Source organism: Henckelia pumila, chromosome 2, assembly GCF_033568475.1.
Source record: "Henckelia pumila isolate YLH828 chromosome 2, ASM3356847v2, whole genome shotgun sequence".
In the NCBI taxonomy this organism is placed as follows: Eukaryota; Viridiplantae; Streptophyta; class Magnoliopsida; order Lamiales; family Gesneriaceae; genus Henckelia; species Henckelia pumila.
The window spans coordinates 72,703,234-72,711,908 of NC_133121.1; the positions used below are offsets into that span (position 1 = coordinate 72,703,234).

The 8,675-nt window shown below is 37.4% G+C and overlaps 1 pseudogene; it reads left to right on the top strand.

Moving 5' to 3' along the window:
- The first annotated feature begins 3,117 nt into the window (after window positions 1-3,117).
- Window positions 3,118-8,361, top strand: LOC140882810 (proline-rich receptor-like protein kinase PERK15; annotated as a pseudogene).
- Window positions 8,362-8,675: the final 314 nt, after the last annotated feature.

An 8,675-nucleotide genomic window follows, 5' to 3' on the forward strand; every position in this document is an offset into this window, starting at 1 on the left:
AATGTTTGTTGTATTTATAATACAATCACAAAATAATAAAAGATATCACAAAATATATCTAAAAATATAATAATATTTTCCTAAAATGTTCTAGCACAATTAAAAGACTCAAAATAGCACAATATATCTAAATATATCAAATATATATCAAAAACCATGCACACACACTAACACGCCGAAGTGCATGTGAGAGAAAGCAGGCGCGGGAGAGCGACACAACATGTGCGAGCGTGCACAAACTTCTGTCCAACATTGTTGAAAATTACTCTCATGCGCGGGCGCGAGTCAAGACATGCGCGGGCGCGCGGAGCACTCGAGCCTTGCACCTTCTTGAAGTGTTTTCTTTGATGTTTTCTTCACTTTTTTTATCCTTTTGGTCTTCAATAACATTATAATAACCTTCAAAATAATATCCAAGCATTCCAACTTGGTTTCCATGTAGTCCAAATCCTTCAAATCTCGACGGCAAATTTCGGAGCAAATCTTGGAACAATATGAATCTTCGAGCGCTTTCCAGATTCATATCAAAACGCTTCCAAGTAATTAAACTGAAAAAAGTTTGATTTGAAAACCCAAAGCAAAGCTTTGAATAAAATTCTAGAGAGAATTTCAATAATTTGTGTATAAACTGAATCTGAATTATTTATTAATGAAAATAAACAAAATATTTATAGTTTACAATCAAAAATAAAAGATAACGCAAAATATTGCAAAGATATCACAAGATATCATCTAAAAGTTTTCTAATAGATATAAAATACTCAAAATAATAATTTAATAATAAAATAATATTTAATTCCCGAAACGCACAGAAAACGCCGCAATGTGTGTATTTCTCGAGCACGCGCAGATGCGCTTCAATCCCCCGCAAATGCGCGAGACTCCAGTAGTTTGTGATTTCCAACTCACGCACATACATAACTCTTCCCGCAGAAGCGCTAAATCAAAGAAACCCAAAACGCCGCATATGCACCAAAGTTTCCCGCATATGCACAACATTCCAGAAACCAAAGAAACTAAAACGTCGCATATGCACAAAATTTCCCGCATATACACAAAACTCCAGACACTTAAGAAATCCCAAAAAAACTAAAACGCCACATATACACAAAATTTCCCGCATATGCACAAAACTCCAGACACTTAAGAAATCCCATGTGCGGCCCCTGGCGCAGATGCGTGAAATCATTCCTCTTCCAGATTGCTGCACCAATTTTGGGTCACTTTGTTGATCTTTTTCCACTTCAAGAACATTAAAACATCCTTCAAATTGATCTTCAATATCACCAACACTATCTTGATAATTTGTCATGAAACTTTGAAGGGCTTCTTTAAATTTCTTGCTTCGACCTCTCGTAATTGGTCCTTGTGGCATCGCCAACGGTTCTTTAGCTTCCTTAGTCACTTGTTCAATATGCGCACCATCCATGATCGCATCATAACACATAATGCAAACCCAAACCTCCTAAAGCAAAGCAAAGATCCCAGAAACAAGCACAAGATAAATAAACCAGAAAAGAGAGAAAGTCACCTCTAACGTCTTTGTTATTAGCAAATGCAAAACAGGGTCCTGAAATCAAAATTTTGAAATGAACTCTTCATCCTTGCAAGCTGCAACAGAAATTGCATCAAGAAGTTGACAGAATCCTACAAAAAATAATGTTTCCAATACAAAAGCAAAGGACATAAATGGAGTCAAGCGACACGAGCAGACTATGAGCAAAGACAACTTTTGCTGTTTTAGGAATCGTTCCAAAGGTGCCCGTGCAAGTTCTATAGCTCACATTCATTCTATCATAAGATCATCCAACAGCAGAGTGGTAGCATATAACACACAAAGTTATCACAGACCAAAACACAAACACCTTACGCGCTATGGCATTTAAACCAGCAAGAGCCCAGGATGCTATCCAATATCAAATACACCAGCACAAAACACATTGCCAACATACACCCAGCAAGTGAATCAATTGTAAAGCACAAACGACAAAGAATTGAAAATTGCGATACCTTAAAGTCGCAAAACCAAACGCCATGAAGCCCAACAGAAAGAAGAAATTTTCCAATATTAATGAAATACTTATAGTAATACTCGATGATAAAATTAAAAGAAATGGGGAGAAGATGGTGGCCCAAAATAAGAAAAATCAGCACAAATCTTCTCCATCTGTTTTTGATGTTGAAGAGCCCAAAACACGTCTTTCTTACCACAAAAATCTTATCATTTCACGAGGGATTTCACTTTGAGCTCCAATTCACTTGTAAATCCAAGAATTTCGGAGATCTCTCGTGGAACCGCCTAGAAGATGAGATGAGCGAGAGAAAAATGAGAGTAAACTAACGAAAGGGAGAACATCGATGTGTCAAAATATGCTAGCTGTGGGGTTGGCCCGTCACGACATATAAAATTGGTGGATTGGGCTGGCAGTTTTTCAACCCGTCTAAATGTGGGTCGGTCCGCACCGTTCCGCATAATGGTGGGTTGTGTGGTGGGTTGCGGATTGGCTCGCAAAAACTCGTCAATTTACACGTGAGCCGTCGGGTTGGCCCGCCCGGCCATCTAAAATAGGTGTGTTGGGTTAGTGTTTTCACAACCCGCGTTGACCGTTTTGACACCTCTAGAGAATAGTACGTGGAGCGACCTGTTTAACATATGACCCGACCCATGACCCATTCAACCCGATAATTGACCCGTGTTTTTTTGCCCAAAAAACATCAAAAAACACCTCCTACTTGTTTTTCAAAAATTGTATTTTAAGAACACTTTTTTAAAATAAAATTTTAAAAATGTTTTGCGCAAATCTTGTCCAAACACATTTGAAATTTTTTTAATTTTTTATGATAAACAACATACACACATGGTATAAGGAAAATTTTTTAACTTATAAAACACTAAAAACGTTTTTAAAAGTTATTGTTCAAAACGTAATCTAGATTTTGAAATCATAAAATTGAGATTATTATAATCTTTATTTTAGGGCCTATTTAATTTTCGGAAAAAAGAGATCAATGATTGTAATGATTTCACAATTTGGCATATTTCCTAATCCATCCATAATAATCTCGTGCACAACCGAATACAAAAGGAAGCTTTACATACAGAATCTAATTTTCTAAATGGGAAACATGGGACAGTGGGGCCAACTAAACGACGTCACCTAGAGAGCACGTTTTGCTACCCAAGAAGCTACTCTACTCTCCTCTCTAGTCCCTTTGGGAAGATTTTTGTTCAAGTTGCTCTGTAGTAATCTGACCAAAAGCTGATAGTATTCCATGTCTTCGCCGCCGCTTTCTTCGGCGGATAACGTAACGAAGCCGGAGAGCGGGATTCCTGTGGCCGCGGGCGCTGTAGCGGCAACGCCGCGCCCGACCAATGGCACGACATTGGTGGCACTGGGAGTGGGGATAGGGATAGGCGGGGCAATCGTGTTGGTTTGCGTGGGTATTTTCGTTATTTGGTACAGGAGGAGGAAGAGGCGCCGTGGGTTGAACGGATTTGCTTTGTGCTTCTCAGGGCCCGAAAGGTAATTTGGTAAATTATGTTTTTGGCTTGATTTTGTTTTTGTTTTCAAACTCTTTAATGGCGGATACTTGTAATCTGTACGTATTATGTTCTCGCATGCTTTATTCTTTTGTATTTGCTCCATATTGTCTCACTTGACGAAGACAAATATTCTTTGTTTGCATATATACATCTGGAATTGCATATTGAGTTAGCAAGCCTTTGTAAAACATTATACTTTTGCTGAAGTGAATAAGTTCATAGATTATCAAAAAGCAAAGAAAACAAAATTGAAAAGCTAATACTCAAAGTTGGGAATGGTTCCATAAATAAGAGGATAGTTATTTTAACATTAACTTTTTTGCTAGAATCCAAAACACTTTTGGAGTCCCATGGCTAGCTTCTTGGTTTAAGAAACACTTAAAGAGTTCTGGGTTTAAGAAATACTTAAAAAGTAATTTTTTCAAGCCAAAATTTAGTATTCACTTTTTTTTAACCGCTCCCAAGTGACAGATTTGGGTCTTTTCTTGCAATTTGTAAGATTTAAATTTTTTTAAGAACGTGCATGTCCTTTTTCTATTACTTCAAAAAAATATTATTGTAGCTGATAATTGTGAACTCATTTTTTAAGTTGTATCATGTATGATAATCTAAATTTCATATTTCAATGCTGTGATAGTACAAGAAAACTGTTTTCGTCTAACATTCATTTTTCAAATAATTGAACTAACTTGCAATATACGAGAATCGAACATATGACCATGCATTGGAACCGAGGACTATCGGTTTTAAAATAATAGTGATAACTACTTCTTGTGACATTTGGAGTTGATTGTGATAATTGGTTTCCTTAATGGAAAACCTAAGGGCAAAAAATTTCGTTGGAAGTTGTGTTCTTGATGCTTTGGCTGATGACTCCATTAATTTTTGTTATGTATCTTTTCCAAGTTCATTTGGAGCATAACAGAAATTTTCATTTGCTTTTGAGATCCTTGTTTCCAGTTGCTGAAATTGATCTAATACACCTGTTTTTCTCTCCTTACAGCTGCCTCCATTTGTGGTCCACAGAATAAGTGGCAGGAGCCTGCTCCCCTACCAACTAGTAACGTTGCCAGAGCAATGCAAAAGCCCACTTCTCTACCGGGCATTTTATCAAATTCTCGTTTATCTTCACTGGATGGATCTACTCCACAGCTGCCTTCATTTGGTAGCAGCCTGAACTCAGAAAGGCTGGTCCCACCAGCTTCAGATAATAGTCCGTCTTTCACAAAAACTACTTTCACATATGAAGAACTTGCCTTTGCTACTAAAGATTTCTCTGGGTTCAACCTCCTTGGTCAAGGTGGCTTTGGATATGTCCACAAGGGAGTGCTTTGTCATGGGAAACAGGTAGCTGTTAAGCAACTGAAAGTTGGGAGTGGTCAAGGGGAGCGCGAATTCCAGGCTGAGGTTGAAACTATAAGCCGTGTTCATCACAAGCATCTAGTAGAACTGGTTGGGCACTGCATTTCAGGGTTTCAGAGGTTGTTGGTGTATGAATACGTTCCAAATGGTACCTTGGAGTTTCACTTACACGGTAAGCCCACATGGAATCGAGCTTTTTACTTCCATGGTTAGTATGATGTGAGTTGGGCTACGTAATTTGTAAAATGCATATTTAAATTTTCTTAAATTGTCGGGAAGAACTGGTGTTCGATGACATTCATTTTTCAGGAATATATCATTAATAGCTTCATTGCGGATCTGCAGTCTTATCAATTTCTTGGAAAGTAAGCGTGAACCAATAACTTTTCACCTGTTGGGCTTGATATTCTTTCAGTATCATGAGTGCCTCTTTTGTCAAGGATGGATTTCCATGTGTCCATGTCGGTGCCACCCTTAGTTGAGGCAGATATTGCATTTTCATTTACATCCTCAGAAATATACGAAATGGTCTCTGTTAATGTTTCCATTCCATTGATCTAATGCTCTTGGGTTTTCTTTTCATGTCTGATTTTAACTTGAATGTTTTGTTAAAACAATTGTTTTGCTTGGCGATCTTACCTTCTCAAATTTAAGAGACCAAACATCATGATTGTGATTGGTTATTCGCCATATATTGTTCCTTTATGTTCTATTCCTCTTTGAATTGTAAACAAAGAGACCAACATGCAGGAAAGGGGAATCCTCCCATGAAGTGGGAAACTAGAATGCAAATTGCTTTAGGATCTGCGAAAGGGTTGGCGTATTTGCACGAGGACTGTGAGTCTTTCACCTCATGATCTTGTTGTCAATAATTTTGTCTATTTAAGCTATTGTTCTTTTGTATATCTTATCACTTCTAACTTTGTTTATACACGCAGGTAAACCCAAGATCATACATCGTGATATCAAGTCTTCTAACATTCTTCTTGATGAGAATTTCGAGGCAAAGGCATGTGATGTGATATCTGTAATATTAATCAATATTTCTTGCATTACTCTTGATTCTGATTTTTTCACTTTCCTCTATGTTTATTTGACTCACTATTTTATGCGAATAAATTGCTGCTTATGATCACATACCAGGTTGCAGATTTCGGGCTTGCCAGGTTCTACTCTGATACTGATACTCACGTCTCTACTCGAAGTAATGGGAACTTTTGGGTAAATCTACAGCAAATTGGCTTTTTCTTTCCCCACTTTTTGGTTGCTCTGCTTCTTGCTCTGTAAAACTCTGAATTGCACATTTTGTGCTCGCATGCATTTCATTATTTGCAGCTATTTAGCGCCAGAATATGCTCTTACTGGAAAGCTGACTGATAAATCGGATGTCTTCTCATTTGGTGTCGTGCTTTTGGAGTTGATAACGGGGCGCAGGCCAATCGATAAGTCACAACACTATCTGGATGATAACATCATTGATTGGGTGAGACAATCTTCGATGTTAACAGTGATATTTAATTTATCCAAAAATTTATAAGAAAAACCAGTGCTATCGAGAAACATATATTTAAGTGTAAAGACAAAATTCAAAATTATATTTTGACGAAACAAAGACTACGTATGTTTGTTTTGACTGAAGTGGTACTCATCGAAGATAACGTACCAAATAACTAACCAAATTTCTATATATGGTCATTCAATGTTGCTTGGATGGACTTGGATTATCCCAATTTAAACTCTTTCACTTGCTATTCCTCGGTAGCATTTAGTTCTCATGTTCTTACTGGGTACCTCTTGTTTTTACAGTGATTTGTAATGAATGCAGGCAAGGCCTTTGCTTACACAAGCTATGGACGATAGCAATTTTGATATTGTGGCCGACCCTCGGTTGCAGGCGGATTATAACCTTATTGAGATGTCCCGAATGGTTGCATGTGCTTCTGTCTGTGTGCGCCATTTGGCACGTCGCAGGCCGAAAATGAGTCAGGTTGCCATCTGTTTTTTTACGTTCTTTCATACGAGTTTTCTAAAATGAAAAGTCTTAATCACATCTTTATATTTGGTTAATAATTTCAAAAACTGAGCGAGTCATAGCCTCAAGTAGAGCCGTCAATTTGGGTTAGACCGGTCGCCCTGTCCCGCCACATAATTTAAGTGGTTTAGGATGAAATTTTTTCAACTCAACTAAAGGCGAGCCAACCCGCAGTGGACCTGGACAAAAAATTTTTAATTTTTTTTCACACTTTATGATGATATATATTTTTTTTTATTAAAAGTTGTGAATTTCTTTTTTGTATCAAGTACTTTATATAAAATTTACACGTATTACTACAATAATTAGAAATCTTATTAATAAGTTTCTATTGATATTTATTTATGAAATGAAATTTATAATAAACTATAATGATTTTAATTTTACTTATTATTTTTATTTGTAGTGAGTTAAACCGTAGGTTGACCCGCCTAAATCGCAACCCATCTTGGGTTGGGTTGGGTTGGGTTGGGTTAAGGATTTCCAACGTGCCGGAATGATTAGCGGGCCTGCCCTTGATCCGTCAAACGGTAGGTTTTTGGTGGGTCGACCCGCGCTGCCACAAGTTGACCCGTGCGACCGCTCTAGCCTCAAGTGTCATTTTCTTATACCTATGATGCACGAATACCTCTAAAAGTGGTCATATACCCTTGTCGTTTTGCGTCGCATCTTTCCAGATACCGATGCTTGATGGATACGTATTGAATATTCGATAGGCTTAAATTGAAGGTCCATCCACATATACCGATAAAACACAATTAACGATCAGGTTTATCCGGAACCGGCATGGGCAATGGTTGAAACTTTACAAATACTGATACCAAAAAAAATGCCAGCATAGTCTGATACGCTCTCATTCCTCTGATTCTTTTCTAAATGTAGATAATCCGTGCTTTAGAAGGAAGCTCGTCTCTGGATGACTTGAAACTATGGCACACGACCTGGACATGGCTTGGTACAAGACTCCCATGGTAGCTCAGATTATGACGTCTCTTACGATAGCATGCAATACAAAGAGGACTTGAGAAAATTCAGAAAATTGGCATTTGAAAGTGTCGAACACAACCCGAGCGAGTGCAGTGGCCCGACTAGTGAATTTGGTCCTCAGCCCTCGGGCTCCAGTAGTGAAAACTCAACGAACACAAAATTGAGTGGTGAACTGTCGAAAACGGGGAACAAAGAAAAGCTTGGAGGCATTGGTTTTTGCACATTTGATCAACTTTGGTGAATTTTTTTTTGATGGTTTGGCATTTATTCCATATGCTGCTGTTTATAATTAATTTTCATAAAGAAGATTGTGCTTTTAGCCTCTGCTGCCTAATTCTTGTGTATTTATTTGTAGAATAGGATTGTGTAGGGATGTTAAAAAAAACACGAAGGATATATTTTTAATTTTTGCGGTTCTTGATAGTTCTATTATAAACCGTATTTACATGATTGCATCTTATGATTAATTTGAGTTTTTTTAGATGGAACTACAATACGTTCAAAACCGTAAAAAAATGATGAACTATTATTGTATACATGGTTACATTGATGTTTATTCGGTATAAATGGGGGGTATTTTTTAGATTTCACGGTCTATTTGTAGTGACTCGTCCCGTAATCAATAAAGAATCAAATCTTACGCATGCAATTAAAGCTTAAAAAATAGAGAATCACAGAAAAAACTGCGAAAACTTAAATCAAATATTAACCCAGCAAATACAATCGGTAAATAACTGAAACCCAAAAATA